This window comes from Leucopleurus acutus (genome assembly GCF_964270905.1).
Source record: "Leucopleurus acutus genome assembly, chromosome: 16".
Lineage (NCBI taxonomy): Eukaryota > Metazoa > Chordata > Mammalia > Artiodactyla > Delphinidae > Leucopleurus > Leucopleurus acutus.
Genome location: NC_139158.1, coordinates 45,660,847 through 45,683,989, shown reverse-complemented (window position 1 = coordinate 45,683,989; position 23,143 = coordinate 45,660,847). Strand labels below are relative to the sequence as shown.

Genomic DNA, 23,143 nt, shown 5'->3' with positions numbered 1-23,143 from the left:
CTTAGGAGACAGCAGACAACGAAGCAAAGATCCCTGCCTTCATGGAGCTTACACTCAATTAGGGGCAGATATGTGTAAATGATGAACATAACACCTACCTAAATTAAATACTAGAAGGTGATGGATGATTGAGAAAGACAGAAATAAAAAGCAGATCAGGGTGGGAATGGAGTGTGGGGATGGGGAAATGTTGCAATTTTAAGTGACATGTTCAGCACAGTTTGAAAAGGGGGATGTTTGAGCAAAGACTTGAAGAGCCTGGGGGAAAAGCAGTCTAGGCAGAGGGGATGGGACAGGCAGTACAAAGACCTGGGGAGAAGACACCCTCATGTGCCGGAGGAACAGCACAGAGCCCGGTGTGGCTGGAGCGAGTGAGTGGGGAGGAGATTAGAAAGAAGTCAGGGCAGGAAAACAGCAGGTTCTCCAGCACACAGGCCTTGCTGCCTTTGAGCGTTTTGGAACATGTGAGCAAAGGAATGGTGTGATCTGACTTAAGCATTTTAAAGCAAGCCATCTGGCTCCTAGGTTGAGAATAAGGGCCATTGCCCCAATCCAGGAGAGGGGGGATGGAGGCTGGACCGGGGTGGTGGTAAAAACAGATGAACTCTTAACTACTGCTGCTTCCTAAATGGTACCACATTTGATTTTTAGGAGCCATTATTTGTGATCAAAGAGATGTGACTTTTTTAAATTAATTTTTTAAATTAATTTATTTTTATTTTTGGCTGCATTTGGGTCTTTGTTGCTGCACACAGGCTTCTCTAGTCGTGGCGAGCAGGGGCTACTCTTCATTGCGGTGCACAGGCTTGTCATTGTGGTGGCTTCTCTTGTTGCAGAGCACAGGCTCTAGACACGCACACTTCAGTAGTTGCGACACGTGGGCTCAGTAGTTGTGGCTCGCGGGCCCTAGAGTGCAGGCTCAACAGTTGTGGTGCACGGGCTTAGTTGCTCTGTGGCATGTGGGATCTTCCTGGACCAGGGCTCGAACCCGTGTCCCTTGCATTGGCAGGTGGATTCTCAACCACTGCGCCGCCAGAGAAGCCCGAGATGTGACATTTTTTAACTGTCCACAATTTAATGAGGTTCAACCAGAGGCTCAGGTAAACACCATACCTCTTCTACATTGAGAGCTGAAACATGGTTTGAATGACAACAAAATTATTACTAGGGGAGAATGAAGTTTCCTTCTTAATCCCTTGACAAGTGTTTATGGAGCCCCTATGGGATTGTAGGCACTGTACTGGTTGCTGAGGACACCTTAGGAACAGCAAGAGCATCTTTCTCCGCGGAAGGCTTACAATTTAGCTCTCAAGGGTCAGAAGAGGTCACAGGAATCTCAAGGGTCAGAAGAGGTCACAAGGCAAGAAAGACCTCAGGCTTTGGCACAGTCTGGACCTGAGTTAAAGTCTCAGCTCTGCCACTAATTGTGGGACTTCAGGGAAGTTATCTGACCTCCCACAACCTTGAAATCTTCATCTGTAAAAATGTAGATAAAAGTCTAAGTAGGACTGTGGAGGGATTCACAGTAATGGGTCGGAGGCGCGTAAACGCCTGGTGCCTAGGAGGCAGCAGCTACCACTCCTGTCAGATGGTGACTGCCCGACTGTACACCTCTTTCATCTGCACTGGAAGAGCCACATGCGTGAGGCTTTTCATTAAAGTAGTGAGGCAGCCAATTCGGGAACTTACTTTTCTAAGCTCAATCTATCAAGATAGATCAATGGGCGGATGACACCTCCAGAACAAAATGTTTAAATGTTTGGAACTAGCATCCACTGCCCCCCACTTCTTTCATTCTTTGCTTTCTTCCTGAAACCACTAAGCAGGGCTGAGCAAGGTAGGTATTCACATTGAAGTGGTGGTGGTGAGGTGGTGAACCCGCCCCCCCCCACGCCCACCCCGTGCGGAGTGTAGGCCAGGTCAGGAGGGCATCTCGGTCTCAGATTGAAGGACGCTAAAGAAACAGAACAGCAAAAGGCAGTGTGTGATCCTAGATTGCTGTGAAAGGTATTCTTAGAAAATTGGCAAAACTTGACTGTGGTCTGTGGCTTCTATGGTAGGAATGTCATCACTGCTAATCTCCTGATCTTGGAGGTTGCATTGTGGTCATGAAGAAGAATGTCTTTGTAGAAAATACAGACTAAAGTATTCAGGGCTGACGGGGGTAATAAGGGGGTGATTATGTCCCCAACTTCCTCTCACATGGTTCAGGGCAAAAAAGAAAGTTTCTTGTACTGTTTTTGTAACTCTCCATTGTTTAAAATTAGTTCAAAATAAAAGTATCTTTAGTATTAAAAAACAAATTTAGAGTTGTAGCTTTGCACCCATCTGGCTTAAGTGTCAGAAGAGCTAGTTTCTCGATGTTCTTGGTGTTCTACATTAATTTGTATGAGATTATAGTTTAATTCTTCAGCTATTATATTAAGTATCATTTTCCCATGCTTTTACTGACCCATAATTTAACCAGCTTACCCAGCTAACAAATACTAGTTGCATTTCCAGGGAGACACTAGTGGGCACTGGTATCAGCTGACTGGGTTGAAACCCTGCTGACATCACTGTGGGATCTCAGGGAAATGATTTAACATCTCTGTGTCTCAGTTTCCCCATCCACGAAATGTGGATAATAATAATGCCTACCTCATTGGGTTGTTATGAGAATTAAATTTGATAATGTATTCAGAGCACTTAGACACTGAGCAGAACACAGCCAATATCCAATACATGTTAGCTGGCATTAACTATCAATAGTATTATCCTGCTGCCCACATAACTCTGTTAAATAAAACATAAACATTGATGGCAGTGCATACTCATTGAGAGCACTCCTTATATAAGCTAAATGCATTTTTTGAGGGTGTGTCTTCTAGAGAGTTTTGGAACGTGTAAGATGAGAATGTAGCTGAGTGGCAAAATACAAAATTTAAGACTGAATTCCTTACAAATGAAAAAGCGCTGAGTTGAAGAAAATAACTGAGTCTTCCTGAACTAAGAAAAATTAATATGCCATTTGTATTAATCAGCTATTGTCACAATAATACTGTGTAACAAGTCACCCCGTAGTGCAGTGCCTTAACTAAAAGATTTACTCTCATGCTCACAAGTTTACAGGTTGACCGTGGTTCCACTGATGTAGGCTGGGCTCAGCTGGGCAGTTCTAATTCAAGCTGTGAGTTCTCTGGGCTTGCCTCCAGACTGTAACTTGGGCCAAGGCTTCCTCTGCTCATCTTTAAACCAGCAGCTGCAGAGGCATCTTCTCGTCATGGCCAATGTCAGAAGCACAGACACCAAGTCCAATTATGCAACACGTTCAAGCTCTTTGCTCCTATCATGTCCGCTAACATTTCATTAGCCATATCGCTTGGTCAAGTCCAACAACAATGGAAGGACGCTGAGATAAATAATCCATTACAGAGAACTGAAGAATTGGAATCCAGTCTGCAAAGCACTGTATTTGAATTGCCTGCACCCTGTCCAGGTCCAGAAATCTTGGGCCTTTATAAGAAAAAGTAATAGTATACCAGCAGGCAGTACCCATCTGGTTGCTTCCCCAGTAGCAAGGATGAATTTGTTCTGATTTACCTCCCCTTGCTCTTCCATCCCCACGCACAGTTCAAAAATGGAACTGCAGATATCAGGGTAGCCACAACATTGAAATTTTGCCCTTATAAAGCTCGTCCATATGAAATTAAACATGAACTACACAATTAAACGAATTCACTTTGTTATCTGATGGGGGGGTCCTTCTGCTCACCGCTTACAAAATCAATGCTCACCAATGGTAGAAAGGAAAGGTACCTTTCATCAGAATGCCAGCAATCTGGGGAGATGGTGGACTCAGCGTCCCCCAAAAGCCGCCTCCAAAGATTCCGCTCAGCCATGAAAGTTTTAACGGCAAGGAGGGGAGTAGTCTCAGTTAATCATTGAGATAGGGCGTCAGAGTGGTCACCATTCCCCACTGCATGCAGGCTCGTGGATTTCTTATTATCCTCCCCTACACGTTATCATGTTCACACAGTTTGGTCACACAGTTTGTTCACGAGATTCTGAAGGGGAAGCTAGGTAAGAGATCTAGTCATCTGTTAATTACTTATTCTTCATTCCTACTTCTTTGATCTACCAGAAGAACTGACAAATTATTGTGCGATTAAAAGATTTGAAAGGTGTTCTTGGGCCGGAGATGAGTAGAGCATGGGGGTACCTTGTTTAAAATTAGTTACGGTATAGCTTTGCTAAAGTGACAAGAAAAGGGGCTTCCTGCTGAGGGCAGTTTCCTGCAAAGAACTGCTTACAAATCCCCACTTTTCAGACATCATTCCATTTCTATGGGATTAAGGGTGAAGGTCTGTCCTCTGTAACTTTTTCATGCTGACATAGGCGACATATTCTCAGACTGGAAGATGTCAACATGGGTCCGTAGCATCTCTTTGCTGACAATTTTAGTTGCCTGCTTACATGTATGGGCAGAACAAGATACAATTATTTTGATACCCACAAAGATATAGATTATTATGTGCCATAATGTTAATCGCATTCTCTTGAGGCCAGTCCTTAGAATTGTGGTAGCCATAGACTCAAGTTGGAGCAGCTTATGTCGTGGCCAGCATCTGTCTGGTCATCATGCAGTTAACGTTTTTTCCTCTGGTGGCGGTTATGGTATCTGTAAAACAACTCAGGAATGAACATCAGACACTGAGTCTGTGACTCTATTTTCCTAATCATTAACTGCTTGGTTTTATACTTGGGGAAGGGCGGGGGGAGGGCGGGGAACCTGCAGGGTTCTACTCGGTTCCAGCTTCACAGCAGGAGTCTCTTATCTTGATTTCTATAAAATTCCTGAAATATCCTTGCATATAGTATGTGCTCCGTAAGTATGGATTGAAAGAATCGAGGGCATGGTTTTAATACTGGAGAAGCAAAAATGATTCAACCATGAGAATTCACACAGGTCACTGTGCTTTTTGGCGTGGGGAAGTAGTATTATGTGACATTCAATGTGAATGATACGGAAATTTATGATCGGAAGTAAATATGGGATCCTATAGGTATATCAACTAAGAGAATTTAGTTTCTGTGTGACATGTTTTAAGCTCACAAAATAGCCTGTCATTTCCCTATACTTCTTCACGTTTATTGTAAGCCTTTCAAATCCCTTCTAAAAACCACAAGTTTACATTCCCCACTCTACTTAACTTTTTATTGTTTTTATGCTTTCTGTGAAGATAGCTAGACAGACAAGGCTGATAAAAGGAAAGCTTGTTCTTAGCAAATACGGGTAAATGTGTAATGGGATTTTTTTCTTTCCTACCAGAGGAAGCCCACTGTTTCACTAAGAACTCACCCAATTGAGGTATTTTAAATGGATGGAATGTTAGAAGCCAGCCAAACTGTCCTAAAAGCGACGTGAATGCTACCCTAATTGCCCGAGAATGTTATCAACTGGCCTTTGAAAGCCAGACTTCTACACTGATTCCCCCTGCTGGCCTTGAGGTTGCACTGTCTTTGGAAATTGATGAAAGCAATGTACCTGGGCCTTTTCATTTGAGGACAAGTTACTCAAACGCCAAATCCAGCATTCTTCTAGAAGGCATTTACTCCGTGATAAACATGCCAAGTGTTTCTTGAATTTGCTTCCCAAGGGCAGAAATCCTGCAACTAGACCACCCCACAGCCAAGACTCAAAGTCGAAAACAGAACATGCCAGACTGCGGTAGGGAGTGGGACCACGGGCACAGGGATTAAGGGTAAAACCCAGTAGCAGTAGGTTAGATAAAGAGCCAGACTGCTTTTTACTGTTATAAAGTTGGACTCGGGGGTCTGACCATGAATTTCCTTTTCATGAATTTAGAACTGGTGGAAACAATTCTTCACCTTCCTGTGACTCAATTGTTGTTTCTCTTTCCCTTCTTACCTTCCTCTCTTCATAAGATTTTTACCTCCCACTCCATAGGAGATGTGGTCACCAGACCAATTTTAAAAGCAGCCTGTCACTGCAGACTTCAAGCCTATTGTGGAATCTGTGTTAAAAGGTCTGTCTGAGACTTCCCTGGGGGTCCATTGGTTAAGACTCCATGCTTCCAAAAAAAAAAAAGATTCCACGCTTCCAATGCAGGGGATGCAGGTTCGATCCCTGGTGGGGGAACTAAGATCCCACGTGCTGCATGACGTGGCCAAAAAAAAAGGGGGGTGGGTGGTGGTGTCTTGGCGGAGATAGGAAAACTGGTAGATCTCTCCTGCTTGAGTCTGAGTCCATTTGGTGGGAGAAAAGGGGAAACACTGACTTACGTTTTTGACACATGCTCCTGCACCGGCTTGGCCTTGTTAGGGCAGCAAGAGCAGCAGTGATGGCTATTTCCTTCCTACAGCAAAAGCCAGTGCCAGTGCCTCCGTGGAGAACCAGAACAGAGAAAGTATCAGAAATATCCTTGGAAATATGTCACGCAGAACCTTGGGTTTACAGAGTTACAGAGCCATCCCAGGTTATACTGTGTCCCACGTGACAAATGGCACAGTGCTGGCCAGAGGGAATTATATACGTACTGATATATTTATTCATTGATAGCATCCCTTCCGCATGTCAGTGTCACTCTTATTTATCTATCTATCTATTTATTTATTTATTTATCTTTGTCATTCTATTATAAAATTTTTCGTTCAATTCCAAATTTTTTCCATTTGCAACTCTCCTCAGAAGGTTGTTTTTCAGAGCTGCTTGGTGAACTGTTTCCCCATTGCTTCTGAGGCTCTTGTTTCAGCTCCACTTGTTGAGTCCTCCTCTGGGGAGGATTCCCCATCCTCTTGCCTCTGGATTAAGAGTTGATAGTTGTAGCAGATGGTGGGTCAAAGCAGTCAAGTAAAACAAGTTTAAGTGATCTGAGCCTGGCTGTGGGCAGGAATTTTAAAAGGGCTCAGCTGGGTGATTCTTCTGCTCCTTGTGGCCTTGGCTGATGTCATCACTTGGGGGCATCCGGCTGGCAGCAGGGCTGGGTTGGAAGGTGGGAAGAGGCTTCACGCATATGTCTGGCCCCTCTGTGCTGCTCCATGTACCCCTCTCCACCTGGGAGGCTAATCTGAGTGTCTTCACAGCAGGGTGGCTGGATTCCCAGAGGGAGAAAGAGGAAGCTGCTATAGTCCTCCGAGGCCTTGACTTAGGGGGCCCAGACATCACTTACACATTTCACTGGTCTAAACAAGTCACAGAACCAGCTCGAATTTAAGGAGACAAGAAATAGATTCCACTTCTTGAGAGACAAGGATCTGTGGCCATCTTTAACCCATAGTAATATGTGCTGATAACGTCTGCTTCTCTGTCTTCTGTACTTTAACGACATCTCTTATGTTTTATCATTTAAAAAGATTTTTCCAAACACAGAGACTTGGAAACCCTCCCAGCAATGAATTATAAAATGATGACTTTATTTGCCTTTGAAGACTTAATTTTTTTCTACACATAAATCCACAGATATATATTATATATTTTAAGCCAAAGGGAAGTTTTTAGCTAGTTTCTAATATATAGCCACCATTATACCTGTCCAGTTATTAATTTTTCAAGGAGTTATGTACTACGGCATAAACTTGACCAGCATAATCTATTCAACACAGAATATTTCAGAGCATAGATATGTTAGACTGTCATATGTAAAATGTAAGTCAATGTCTAAAACATTAAGTAAAAATAGGGGTTCTTTTGCAACATACAACAAACAGGAAAATAAAAGGGAATAGGAACGTAATCAACCAAGTTTCCTTACACAGTGCATATTGCTTGAGTCAAGGAAAAAAAGCAGATTGGAATTAAAATTTGTATTGCATTTTGGGAAATGTTGTGCAAGGAGAGGGATGTTACTGGAACTGCTGAGTGAATTTTGTTTACTGCAGTTCAACTTTCCACCAAGCAAATCATGTGAGAAGGGACAAAGATAAATACACCTATTTATGTAGGTAATTTTTCTGTTTCACGCCTCTGATTCATCTCTCTGCCTCGCTTTATGGGGAGTCATGCTACACTGGTTACAATTAATTTCAGTGCATATTAGCCATAAAGAGATATTTCATAAACTGATTTGATGTATACTTTTTTTTTCCTCTGCGGTTTTCTTGAAAGATGAGAACGGTCCACAGGAAAAGCCAAGTGCCAAAGAAATGGAAGGGCAGGGCCGAGAAGCAGGTGAGCTCAGATTTCTTTTGAGGCGTCCCCTAGGCCTCATTCCCAGAGGTGAACATGGCTTTACTCAGTGCCCTTTTCTGTAAATATTTATACCGTTTCACCAGGTTAATATCAATGTTCATTCAGGTCTCCCTCAGGAAGCCACCAACCCTGTTAACTACAAGTGTCAGGCTCACCAATCAGAAGGGTACCCTCCCTCTCAGGTCTCAGTCACCAGCCCCACTTTTCTCCCGTGTGATCGCAGTTTGCTCAGTGATGCTCTACGCGGGATGGGCAGAGGTTGGAAGGACCGTGTCAGAGCTGGGCTGACTGAGGGCAGGTCAAACTCAGCAGATTTCGTTTGGAGGAAAAAATGAAATGAAAAACATTCACAGGGGGACTTCCCTGGTGGTCCGGTGGTTGGGATTCTGTGCTCCCAGTGCAGGGGTCGTGGGTTCCATCCCTGGTCAGGGAACTAAGATCCCGCATGCCACAGGGAGCAAACAAACAAACAAACAAAATTATTTAAAAACATTCACAGGAAATATATCAGAGGCTTTCCTTCCACAATGAATGGAGTGTCCTTTACTGTTTTGCATTAAATTTTGAAGAGCCGTGCTTCTGGTCATTTCTCTGTATGTTGTAGATGATGGTGTGAGGAGTGACAGAGGCTTACTACCCCACACCCAGAGCTCAATGAGATCCAAAGCCTTCCTGACATCAACTCTGTTCACTGAAGAACAGATGAGCCAATGGAATGCTTAGAGATCTTCTACTGTAGATTATAAACTGAGCTTTTTAAAATAAAATGGCACTTAAGACTCAAAAGAGATTGTCATCTCCTTAGGTTTATCTTTTCTTCCTCCCCACTTTTGTACTCAGGCATGCTCTCCTTTAAAAGAATGATTCACAGGGCTTCCCTGGTGGCGCAGTGGTTGAGAGTCCGCCTGCTGATGCAGGGGACACGGGTTCGTGCCCCGGTCCGGGAAGATCCCACATGCCGTGGAGTGGCTGGGCCCGGGAGCCATGGCCGCTGAGCCTGCGCGTCCGGAGCCTGTGCTCCGCAACAGGAGAGGCCACAGCACTGAGAGGCCCACGTACCGAAAAAAAAAAAAAAAAGATTCACACAATTTTGCAGTTATCAACATAACCATCAAAATAAAAATCTCCTTCTTCTTTCTATTTTCCAAGTCATTCTTCTGGTTCTAATGAGCCCAACGGATGGGGCATCTTTGAAATAGTGGGCTCTGCTCGTGTGCCTGCCGCATCCTAAACCATATGCTGGACTCTTAGAAATAAACCAGGTAGTGTGATAAGTTTTTCACTGAAAAGTTCCTGCATTAACCTTGGAACTTTTGCTAGAGAACTGAAAGCTTTTATTATTAACCTGGAAGATGGAATTGAAGGCCAATCAGAGAAGGCACTGAAGCAAGGCAGCAAGGACCTTGTGTACCTGCCACTGGGTCAGTTGGCTCCCTTTGCTAAAGTGTAGTCCTTGCAATGGAATGAATTTCTAATACAGAAAACTGTTGTCATCCACACCACCATCGCCCCCAGCTCCCGGCCACCACACCGTTATGCTCCGTGGAAGATGAGTCTTCTGTGAAAAGCTGTCACTGTTTTTACTGTTTGGGGCTGATGGGTATTAATCAACTAGCTGCTGACAGCTGAGGCCATTCTCTGACTATTGTGGTTTTACAGGTTTTATTCATTCACTGCTCTGTCCCAAACTGTCTTTATCGACATAGATTTCTCCCACCACTGTTCACACACACACACACACACACACACATATACACATACACAGGCACACACATACAGACATGCACACACATCGGCCTGCTTTTTATTTATTCATCTCTTTTCCCCTAATCAGTTGAGAACAGGCAGTGTCTTTATGGATTTAGGACCATCTTGCCTGTTAGGAGAGAGTGGTAGAATACAAGCTCTCTTCTCCACCTCTTGGATCGACAGCAACATCACCGCAATCTGGGTGCCTCTCATGGTAGAGAAGATTCCTAAATGCACCTCTGAGGGGCTCTTCTTGCTTTTCTAAGTGGCCGGCACAGAGCCCAATGGCAGGATTCGTCTATGCTCTTGGCCAGTGTCAGCACACATTGCTGTGTCTGCTCTGCGTCCCTAATCCAAGATCAGAGAAGTCAGAGATGCAGTTCTGGTCATTAAAGTCCTTCTGACCTACTGTTATTCTTCCAAAATAAAAGTAGCTTCCTTTCATTCAATAGAATGTCCAGCTTCAATTCTAACTACACGACTCTGCAGGCCTCTTCCATATCACACAAAAAGCACAACCTCAAACCAGCATAATCCAGCAGTTCTGACTGCTGTCATGATCAAATCAAAGTGGTAGGTCCTATTCCTCAAACAGCCGTTTAACAAATACCTATCCGGGCTTTGCTGTGACCCAGGCACTGTTCTGGACACTGAAATAGGGCAGCAAACAATAAAGACAGTTTCTTTGCTTCCTTGAAACTTATATCCTGGTGGCAGTGATCCAAAAATAAACAATTTTAAGAAAGTATGATAGTGACAAATGCATTGTGGAGAAATGAGGTAATGTAGAAGGAATCCTGAGAAGACAACTTTCCGTTGGCTGGACTCGGGGAGGACTCCCTGAGGGAGCAGTAATTAAAGTGAAATCTCAATGATGAAATGGCGGGAGAGCATTTCAGATGGAGGGTCCAGATAATGCAAATGATTTCAGGCCGATTTTAACAGGTTGGAGAAGGAAGTTCAGAGTGGCTGGAGCGTGATGGATGAGGGAGAACATGGTGCGAGGTTTGGGAAGACATCATAGGGCCAGGTTATGTCTGACTGCAGAAGATTTGATTTTGTTAGACTACAAGGAGAAGCCAGTGGAAGGTTGTTAGTAGTAGAGGGACCTAATCTGTTTTAACAAGCTCTCTCTGCCTGTGAATGAAAATGGGTCAAAAGAACAAAAGTGAGACCAGTTGAAAGACTATAGCAGGAAAGCAGTGATGGAGGTTTCTGGAAATGGAGACAAAATGGCCTGATGTGTTTTGTTCCAGAGGTAGAAGTAACAAGATGTGCTGATGGATTGGACCTAGGGCGTAGGGAAAAGAAGAATCCAGGCTACATCCTAGGTTTTTAGCAGCAGTAACTACATGCATGATGGTGCCACTTACCGATGTGTGAAAGACTGGCCACAGGGCAGTTTTTATTAATAGAGTTAATAGTTCAGTTTTGGCCATGGTAAATTCAAGAGGACTCTTGGCCTTAGGGGATGTCAAGAAGCCAGTTAGGTATCTGAGTCTGGTTGTCTAGGGAGAGATGTGGACCAGAGATACAGGCTCGGGAGTCACTGGCAGAGAAATGATACTTAAAACCATGTGACTGGGTGAGATTCACTAGAGAGAACATATAAATAAGGAGAACAGTGAGGCCTGGGACACCATGGCCTCTAGACATGTGGCACCAGGGGAGGAGGAACAGCCCACAGCAAGAAAGTGTTTCAGAAAGAACAGAGTAGACTCTGAAATGCTCCTGAGGAGTCCAGGAAGATAAGAAAGGAGAAATGACCATTGGATTTGGCAAAGTGAGGTCATTGACACCTTTGATAAGAGAATACTTCAAGGAGGATCGACGAAGCCAGTTGGAGTGCTTTATGGAGAGACCGTGAGATGAGGAAGTCCAGAGCAATAACATGGACTGTTCTTTTAGGGAGTTCTGCCGTGAAGGGAAGCAGAGAAATGGGATGATGTGACATCAAGGCAAGGTTGAAAGGCTGTAGTTTGTTCTTTTGATGTTAATAGGAGTTTGTCATCTAACAGAAGAAAGTGATTCGTCTCCAGTTATCTCCCTACCAAAAATCTTACTCTCTGTTCTGATAGAGGTGTGACCTAAAAGTAACAGTCATATACATTATGGATGAAGGATATACTAGAAGATATCCGATTAGCCTTTAAATGTGTTAGTCACCATGCGTGTATGAGTTATCTTTAGTTCCATAACCTTGTTACTGCATGAAAAAAATGTATATATTCCTTTTCCATTTGTCAAGTATTAACCATTCCAAATGATTTTGATAACCCTTCCTGTCTTAAATATACTATTTTAGTGTTAGTAAGTTAGTTATTATCCTGGAGCCCAAATGCTAGTGGAGTCACTGGGGTGCTGATAATATTAAGAAGAAAGTCCAGCTCTGACGAGGTTAGTTGCTGCTGTGAGGCCCAGGCACGGACCTCCAAGTTCCTTAGTCGCCACTCTGTGCTTGGCTGACATGAAATCACCAAACGGCTTTTGGTGCTTTCCTACAAATGACCCCTTCTCCTGGACCTCTTCTCTGACAGCCATCAGATGTGCTCCCTACAGCTTGACAGCCTGGCGTAATGGAATAGAAGTGCTGTGCTAAGAAAAACCAAACTTTAAAAACACACACATAAAAGCACTTTGTAGAAACTTGCAAGGATATACTTTCTTTCACAGTCTTTTACTAAGAAAAATAAGGTACCATTCTTCTGGAGGTAGGGAAGAAACAAAATGCCAAAGTATAATACTACCAAACAAACAGTCTTCTTCACCAAAAAGGTAGTTTGTAGTTCATCAGGCTCTGTCTTAACGGAAGGGTTTTTGTGCCATTAATCGTAGAAGAGAGTTACAAACCCAAGCCCCTTCAAAGACCATTCAGTTTATTAGAGCACGAAACAGGCTCCTGCTTCCTTCGGTGGAGTAGGAGGTGAGGTGGGAAGGGAAGCTCCAACCTGACAGTATTTGGCTCTGAGACAGTGTTTCTCTTTCTGCCTTATAGATGGTGCCAGCGCTGCCACCGTGCCCAGCCCTTCTTCAGAAGAGGCAGCTGAAGTCTGTAAAGATGAAGGTATGAGGCCACTTACTACATCAAAAAATCACAAACTCCTAGAAAACCGTTTGGGTTTTATTTGTATGGGAAAATGAAGCAGTGTGCAAATCTATCCAATTCTCTTTAAGCATCTCTATTTCCAACACAAATATCCAACCCCCTCTGTTTTATTCCATACCTACCGTTTTCAGAATTTATATCTCCATTTACATTTGTTCCTCTGTAAAGTAACTGTTCATGAAACAATAGAATGATTGGAGAAATTACGTTGAAAGATGTTTATTTGAAACACCAGAATTAGGCTGTTTACAGCTACTTGTCAGGAATGGCTTCATTTGAGAACCGTCTACCAGAGAGCTCCATTATCTAGACAGAATAAGAAAGAAGAAATGTTTGAAAGGCATCCTTGAAAATAAATCTTTGGCAAGAACATCATTCCTCACTCTATTGACAGTTACTATGAGAAAATGTTGCTGGCCCAAGTATCTTTAGAAGAATAAAAAAGTAAAAGAAAAATTTATGTAGGTTCTAGGAGAAAATGTGAGGGAGAAATAGTGGGGACACTCATGTGCAGATAATAGAGTTTTAAAGATATATATTATCTAAAGGAAAATGAAATCATCATTTATTTTCTTTCCCTCCTGATTAACTGTCCACACACACACACACACACACAAAAGTAATATTATTTTAGATCTGTCATTGATAACTACTAAAAACCCTTCTGGAATGGTAGATGAGATTGTTACATTTGTACAAATGGACATCTGGTAAACCATGTGATACACTTGGAACTTTTAGATAAACACGCTGAATGCATTTCTTCAGTTGGGAGTGATATGAAAATATATCCATACTTAAGACTGATATTAGCTACTCCTGGAATCAATGTTTAGAAAATCAAAGTGGTTTTAAAAATAATAGTCAACTGTTTGCATCATTCATTTCATTTCATGTTGCCTGTAAACAGTTTTTCTAAGTAAGGTGTCCTGTGTAGGGAGGGTAGTTGCTAAGATTGTGAACTCTGGGACCAGATGGTTGAGGCTTAAATCCTGTCTCTACCACTGGAAATGTATGTAATCTTTGACAAGGAATTCAAGTACTTAACAAGAAATTAACAAGTAATGACAAGTAACTAACTCCTTTGTGCTTCACTTTTCTCCTCTGTAGAATGGGAATAGTAACTGTATTTACCTCACAGAATACAATAATACACATCCATTGCTCAAACTGTTTACCTGGTACCTGTGCAGACCGGGCTCCCCAGGAAACAGACTGTGATGGAGATTAGGGAGCTGACATTTATTAGGGGCAGCTCTTGGGATCAACACCTGTGAAAGGAAAGGGAAGAATGCAGAACTGGGTAAAGGGAGAAACTGAACTACAAGGCATTCTCAACAGAAGCCACAGATGGTCTGAAGATGACATGACCATTCTGAGATGTCCAGTTGGGATGAGAGAGTCTGGCTATTAAAACCTCCCATTTGATAAGTCATCTGTCATTGGCTGCCTTGGGAAGGGGTGTGGCCTTGGATGAAGCAACTCTCTTCTGCTGGGGTGATCCTGGAAGCTTGAGAGGGATGAGGGATGCCTGCAACTGGGAGAGTGAGCTCTTCCTTCCTGAAGGAGGATGCGGGTGGCCCAACACAGCATCCACCATACTGTTGCTTTTGGTGGTCTTTTTCTAGTTCATTGTCACTTTTTTACTGAATCCCTTGGCACCTCCCTTCATACTACTCAGATATGTGTTCTGACATCCCTGGTTTTAAAATTCTTTGGAATATCTAAAAATGTAAACCATGTTAGATCACCTAGGTTCTCATAATTAACTCTAGGTCATCTTAGAGAGAGAAATAAACCTGAGTGAAAAGGCAAAGAGTGGTGTTTATCCTAAGCAAATAAATTCGGACATCACAATCATTTAGGCTGTGATACAAATTTTTCAATGTCCTGAAGTGGAATGGCAGCGTTTAGGAAACAGAAGAAATAATCTAATTTAAGTGCTTCAAACTGAGATTTTTCCTGTAGAGTTGTTTGGTTTGGAGATATCACACCCTTATAGAAACACACTGTTTGTGGTGTTTCTTCATGCTTTTAGGATCTCACACCATTAATTGCTCCTGCCAGGATCAATTTCTCGGAACACTTTTAGATGTTTTGTTTTTTTACATGAAACTTTTAATGGTGGTAACTCCAACGAGTTCTGTCACATATCACAAATGCAATTTCCTAATAAGACTAAATGTGAAGATTTTACCAAAATAAATTATTAATATCCATTAACCTCTGGATCTAAGGAAAAGAATTTTGAAATCCACATTAACAAGTGATCCAGTTTCCATTAAAAATAGAATATACAGGTTATGATTTTTGCCTTTTCCTTCTGAAATAGCATGTACAGAAGACCACTATTTTAACGGATTATCACTACAACGCTTAGGCCAAGCATCTGTTGCTTACAGAACTGCTAGTGTGGAGATAGATACATAGCTTGATTGATAGATACATAGCTTAGAATGAAAAATAAATGAATTTGCCATTGAGAGCCTCTGAGATTGAGGTCATGACGAGGTTAAAAGGCATTCGTATATGTTGAGAATTCATTTCAAACATTCACCATTATAAGTTTCATGCAGAAATATATCTCCTTGGTGACATCTGGGCTATTTATGAGCTCTGCAGCTATAAGGCTGCTTATAAAAATGCTTATTACACTCTCCAGTTTAAGTGCAGAATATTTTTGCTGACCAAAGTTCTTCAAAGGGCCCTTGCTCTCTTGTCTTTGTTTCCAGGCTTTGCTCCTGACCCAGCATCTTCTTCTTAAGTCTTGGAATCACGAATATTACGGACTGGCCTTTTTTTAGTATTCTTTCCAATATAATTCCCAAAGATTTTGAGCCTCATTATTTATTTTCAGCTTTGCTTGTTGGTTGGCTGGCTTTATATTTGTTATAATTTTGGCTCCCACAGGAAACTGGTGTCTTCTAGGGTACAAGGACTGAAAACAAAAGAAAAAATGAGCTGGCTAATGTCACTTGGTTTGGGAGATAAGATTTTTAAAAAATTAAAACAGATATGTGAAAGTTGAAGAATTTCAAGAGGAAGTGTCTTTGGGGGTGTCTCCTTAGGCCAGCGATCTTGTTCAAATGTTCTAGACATATTCCCCACTGGGTACCAAGAATGGATGTTTATTGCCCATTTACCCCACATAACAGCTAACAGTGCAAGCTGCTAACAGAAGGAGGTACAGCTGATTGGCTTATGGATCAAGAGCTAGATTGTGAGCTCCAGACGGAGGACACCTGTTCCCAATGACTCATCACAGCCTTCGGGTGGGCAGGAGTTGAGTTGGGTGGAAGAGATGTGAGAAGGAGGAATGCCCATGAATAATTCATCCACACGAGGGGTGCATGCCAGGGATGCAGCAGCCAGGACTGAATAGAAATGAACTCCAAGGTAAAGAAACCTGAGAAAATATCTGTTGGTTGATAGGGGCTCTGAGGTCCTTTATAAAATAGGGCATACACTTATCTATTGAGAGATTTCTTTCTCTACTGGTAAAAATATTCCAGTTATTGATTTAATGGTAGTTTACACTTTAAATCCTTAAAAACAAACCCAGGAGTACAAATGTGAAGGCTATTTAAGTTAACAAATATAGAGGCAATCAGATGGAGAGGCTATAAACCCAGGAGTAAACTTTGTATTAGGAATATCAAGTATTCTGGTTGAAACTGCTGCAGAGTTATTATTATTTTTAATTATCATCATCATCATTATTTAAGATATAGTCAGTCTGCTTAATTCAAGGGAAACTCTCTGTTCTGTTATCTCAACACCCTTAATAGCTCATCCTCACTCACACCCAAGACCAAGGCACCTTACTGGGGGGGCGGGGAGGGGGGAAGTGCTGTTTAAACACATCCTGATTCTGCTGTCTTATTATTTAATCAGTGCCTAATTTGAATTTAAAGGGCAACTAGACCAAATCATATGCTCATTAATATTAACAAAATCAACTAATGCTCAGGTGCGTGCACACTTGAGCTAGTATTCCTTTGGAGCTCGGCGTAAGTCATGGCATTGCTGTCTGCTGTTTACAAAGTGGGATGTCACTTGGCAAAGGACACATTAACCCTTAATCTAGTTTCAGGGCTCCTACAGGTCAAAATTTCTGTAGGATAGGCGGAAAGTTCCAGCAAGAGTCAGCCTTGCCAAAGAGGACAGCAAAGAAAGGATGGGGTTATATATGAGGAATCGGACTCAGGAATGTGCAAGAGATGAGCATAAATGCTCCCAACCACAGGTAGCTGTAGGCCTGGGCCAGTGGTGTCGACTCCGGAAGATTCTGTTCTATTCCTTGTCTAAATCGTTGGAGAGAAACAAAACATTGGGCCACCTATGAAATTCCCCTCAGGCTTCCCTAATAGGATTCTTTTTAGTCCTTTCCCTATTCTAGAAATCCATTATCACCCTACTAAGCATCCTCCCCGCTACCCACCACCGTGGGACAGAGCTGTCCCCTGTCCTAGATCTGCATTGATGCAGTGTCTGGATACACCGTGACACCCAGGGCTATCACTCTTGGATGGTAAGAGTCTGAAAGGTGGAATGAGAGCCGCTGCCCTCTGGTAGTTCAGTGAAGGGGAAAGAACTAAGATATATGGAGTGTGCGCTCTACTCAGTGCTTTACATTTCTGTACAATCTATTTTTCATTTCACAGAAAGGTAACCTGAGAGTCAGGAAGGAGAAAGAGAAAGGTGTCCGCGGTGGGTGGGGAGAGGAGAACTGTTTTATCAGTGTTGATTCCCATGGCTAATACTTGCATGATCTTACATAATCCTCAAAAACGATAGTATTTTATTCTATTTTAAAATAACATTTATTTTTCTACTTGTAAGATAATGCATATTTATTGTAAAGTATTTTTAAATGCAGAAAAGTATAAAATGTAAAAACATATAATGATTTTCCCTTTAAGGTTTAAACTGTAAAAAAAAACCCCAAAAGTCCTGTTTTTTCAGTTAACAATATACCATGAATATTTTCCCATGTCTTTAAAAATTTCTCAAAGGCATGTTTTTTATTGGAGGCATAATATTTCACCATATGGTTGTCCCACAATTTACATAACCAGTGTCCTAATGTTAGATTTAGTTATTTACAGTTTTTCTCTCTGTTATAAATAATAGAGAAATGCAGTATATACATTTTAGATAAATCTGGGTGTGTATCTATGATCAGTTCCTCAGGATGAGATCTTGATTTTTCATTGATTTACTAGGGAAAATATTAAGATATTTTTTATTGCTTACATTTATTATTTTAAAAGTAATGTGTGTTTATTAAATGAAAAAATAAGCAAAAGAAGAAATGAAAAATATCACTCATACTCTCAATCCCCAGAAATAAACATATGTAGTATGCTGGTATATAAACTTCCAGACGTTTTCTAAGCTACCACACATATATATATGAAGTATTTTTAGGGTATTCTGCAATGTATACTAGTTTGAAATTGTCTTTTAAATATAGCAATAGATTGCAAAATTTTTTCCATGTCTTTTGATAGTCTAATGTTATTTAATTGTATATTCCAATAAGCAAAAGACCATAATTTACTTACCCAATTTCCATTTTGAGTCGTTTCTTTGGTTTCAGTTTTAAATTCTATACTGGCCAGGAACATGCTTTTATCTTTGTAGATGTTCATGATCGTTCCTGTAAGAAAACCCAAATAAATTTAAAAATGCATACAAATCTTTTTTTTTCTACAATGAATAGAGTTTATTCCCTTTTTTGATTCTTTAAATAATATATGTTCATTGTAGGAAATTCAAATAATTAAAGGGCATATAAGGAATAGAATAAAAGCACATGTGCACTCACAGCTCCCTGAGATAACTACCATCCGCATTTTGGGGACCATTCCTTCATGCATCACTTTCTGAATATACACACCCACATAAAATTGTATATAAATCCATCATATGATGCATGACTTTAATGTGATTTCCCTTTTATCTTGTTTGTTTACTTCCCACCTTCCAGTTATTCAGAGAGTAAAACACGCTGATTAAGAATCTAGTCTCTGATTTCAACTTCCGGAGTCCAGATTCCAGCTCTCCTCTGACCTGTGTGACCTTGGGCAAATTACTTAGTCTCTGTGTGCCTCAGTTTCCTCATATGTGAAATGGGGATGATAATAACACCTCCGTCACAGGATACTGAACATTAAAACGAGTCAATCCCCTTAAACATGTCAAGGAGTATCTGATACACAGTAAGAGGCACAAAATTTTTAGCCATTGTTAAATGTGTGTGTTTATTTTATAAAAACGGTATCATATTCTATGCACTTGTTGTTAACAGACAGAAAAACTTTGTGGAAATCCGTCCAAGTCATTTGTGTAGATCTAATTTATCCATTTTAAAGCTCAAGTGGATATTCCATAGCTTGGATGCACTATAATTTATTCAACCATTATACTGTGATGAGCAAGCACTTTCTTCCCACTTTATTGCCATACAAACAACGCTGCAATAGATGTCTTTTTCCCATATATCTTTACAAGCAGTGCTTTTTTTTGCATGGGAAAGATTCCAAAAGTGTGAGTTCTTTGAGGAGTATGTGTTTTTAACAGATACTGCCAAACTGCTTTCCCAAAAGACTATAACAATGCGTATTTCCATCAGCAATCATTATTTTTGTTATTTCTAATTTTTGCCAGTTCAATGAGTATAAAGTAATAATATCTCATTACTTTTAAAAGGTCAGTATTATTATCCCAATTTTGCAGGTAATTGAGGCTCAGAAGGTTTGAGAACCTTGTCCAGTTATCCAAAAGGTAGAACCAGAATTTGGAAACAAAGTCTGCCTGAACCATGCTTTTTCCATCCTACCATACTGCTTCCCGTCATGCTCTTCCCATCATACTGCTCCCAACCATGCTCTTTCCATCCCACCAAATCATGCTTCTGGAGCAAGGGATATTCCTTGCCTGAGGGGGCTAGGATACAGTGAGAGGGCAGCATGGGAAAGCTGAGACCCAAGAGAAGCCAGCAGGGCAGTAAGACTGAGGCAACAGAAGAGACCAGCCTACTTGGTCCACATTATAGCCTTGACTCTAACCCATAGTGGAAGTCTTACAAAGAAATGACTACACAGAAACCTCCAACTATATAACCCACCAGATATAAAGCCCAAACCCCTTTCTGTGTGGTCTGGTTCCATACCTCCTCATACCCCATATGTACCCTACTCTGTAGCCCAACTCACATGTTTGTCATCTCCCAAATACCACTGGCCTACAGTGTTCGGCCATCATTCTGCCACATCTGTTTATTCAAGATTCACTTCCAATATCTTACCTTTACATCAGTCTTTTACTTCATTTTTCCCTTCCTCTCTTCCTCCTCCCCTCCCTCCCTTTCTCCCTCCCCTCCTTCTATCAAATTAACTGAACCAACATTTCAAGTACAGGAATTATACTAGATAATGTGGGGTGGTTGGTGGGGGCATGCACATTTTCATCTTTCTTGATTTCTCCCCTCCTTATTACATTTCATCCCATACAATAGTGAACTGTCCTTTCTACTGTTTCTTATAAATTTGTTTAAAAAATATCATGTGCCTTGTATCAATATTTTATACATGACATATCCAACTCACTAGAATGTAAATATCTTGAAATCAGATACCAAATCTCATTCATTTTCATGTTTCAAGACCAACACAGTGACTTGTGCATAGTAAGTCCTCAGTATTGGATATAGAACCCATCATAAATAATGGGCCACTTATAATTCTCCTAATGTCGTGGCCACTGTCCCAAAATATTTATTACTATTTTTAAGGCTCATATTAGATGAGGTTCCGCTCTCAGAATTCTCCTATTTCAGAAGTGAATTTTCCCCAAAATGTTATGCTGTAAAAACACAAATGTAAATTTGAGCCAGAGACTTCCCTGTTTGTTCACTTTCAGATTTGGATATTCTTACACTATAAGAGAAAAAAAATAAACTTCTTCTAAATGATAAATGTATATAGATTATTTCCAGTGGCTGAGGCTAGCTATTTATGCTTAATTTATGGTAAGGCTTTTTGGATAAGCTTTTCAAATGCTTTGATTAAATATGTTTAAAATCGGATTAAATAGGTGGAAGTAGACAAAAATCATTTATCTACTTTTTAGTATTAAAATTATATTTATCTCCCATTTAGTATAGTTTAAAACATACCTATATTTTGGGCTTCCCTGGTGGCGCAGTGGTTGAGAGTCCGCCTGCCGATGCAGGGGACACGGGTTCGTGCCCCGGTCCGGGAAGATCCCACATGCCGCGGAGCAGCTGGGCCCATGAGCCATGGCCGCTGAGCCTGCGCGTCCGGAGCCTGTGCTCCGTAACGGGAGAGGCCACAACAGTGAGAGGCCCACGTACAGCAAAAAAATAAAAAATAAATAAAAATTTAAAAAATACATATATTTTAATATACATATAGTTTAACATATATATAGCAATTGGAAGGCAAGTAGCAGTTGCTGTCCAATCACATTTTCACATATATATTTTTTTCCTTACAAATTAAGTGTGACCGTAATTACATATTTGTAGCAGTCAATTCAGTTATATGATCTCTTGGGTGTATTTCTAAAGATCTGGTGAGTGAGGTTGGAAAGAAAATCATCCCAGACTAGGTTATGGAAATCAACTGAGTGGCATAGTAACCCTTGTCCAACACACAGTAGGATCTAACTGTTGGTCCTAATGGGTCTGAATTAAGGCAAGGAGTCCTGTAATCTATTTTCAGATTCACTGGCCTAGTTTTTAAGTTCTTTGGGGCAAGTCATGTCGCCTTTATGAGCCTCAATTTATTCTGCATTCACATCACCACTGTGTGGCCAACTTTTTTAGGTTGTGCCTCGGTTTTCTCCTTTGTAAAGTGGGGATAATAATAATATTTATATCACAGGGTCGTGAAAAGTGAAAGTGCTTGTAACAGCTGCTCAGACATAGTAAACTTTCAGCAGGTGTTGACAACATTATTTTTTTACAATTATTGTTGTTAAATATATGTGTTGGCTTTAGAATTTTAACTCCTCCAAACAGGACTCCTGTGTCTCATTGAATCATCACCAAATCTATTGACATGTATAAAGTTAAAGAAGCTCGATCACAGGTGATATTCAAAATATTTAGCAACAGCTGTGGCCCAGTGGCTGCCCATCAAGGTACATCATGCTCTGGTCCATCATACTGGCAGAGACCAGTTGAATAGTGAAAACAACTGGGGTAAACTATACAGGCAAGCAGGAGTACTTCAGAACTCTCTGTCTGGCCCCCATTCACCAAGGATTTGATAGCTGGGTAGCCTGGCTTGAATACCATACATAGACTTTCCTTTTGTTCCTTCTGTAGCTCCTTCTACCTGCTTTGCATTTTATTCTCTTACAGAAAAGACCTAGAATGGAAGGCCCATATATCCATATTTTAGGATGCCTTTGTCAGCGTGGCCTAATAAGAGTAACCATACATCTTTAAAGCAAGCGCACTTTTGAGAGTGATGAGGGTGCTATTAATAATTATGCCAGGGCAAGCAATCACACTGGGACCAGGGATAACAAGATGGGTACTCACCCCACCAAAAATACACGAAGTCTTTTCAGTCTACAAATCAGCATCATAATATCACTCACACATATTTAAGAATGTTTGTTGAACTTTGACTCCTAAAAATGTACTATTCTTAGAGTATAATCTTTTCTATCTTGTTAATTAGTATAAAAAATAATGTTTGGAATAACTCTTTAAGATAGTCCCATAAAAGGTGTATTCCTAGCCAATCTGGATAAATCCAGAGCATCTGCTAAGAGCAGTCTAATTTTCTTTGATTTTTATTTTTTATTTAAGTATAGTTGATTTACAATGTTGTATTAATTTCTTCTGTACAGCAAAGTGATTCAGTTATACATATACATACATTCCTTTTTATATTCTTTTCTATTATGGTATATCACAGGATATTGAATATAGTTCCCTGTGCTATATAGTAGGACCTTGTTGTGTATCCGTTCTCTATATACTAGTTTGCATCTGCTAACCCCAAACTCCCAGTCCATCCCTCCCCCAAGTCCCCTCCCTCTTGGCAACCGCAAGT

At 41.0% G+C, this 23,143-nt stretch overlaps 1 pseudogene across 1 annotated transcript in view; it reads left to right on the top strand.

The window, feature by feature from the left end:
• The window catches only part of LOC309973445 (ADP-ribose glycohydrolase MACROD2-like), a 794,489-nt pseudogene that overhangs the window by 661,135 nt on the left and 110,211 nt on the right, over positions 1-23,143 (top strand). Inside the window, exons 7-8 of the transcript XR_014327208.1 lie at positions 8,108-8,170; positions 12,936-13,004. The product of XR_014327208.1 is annotated as an ADP-ribose glycohydrolase MACROD2-like (transcript). The remainder of the gene's footprint in view (positions 1-8,107; positions 8,171-12,935; positions 13,005-23,143) is intronic.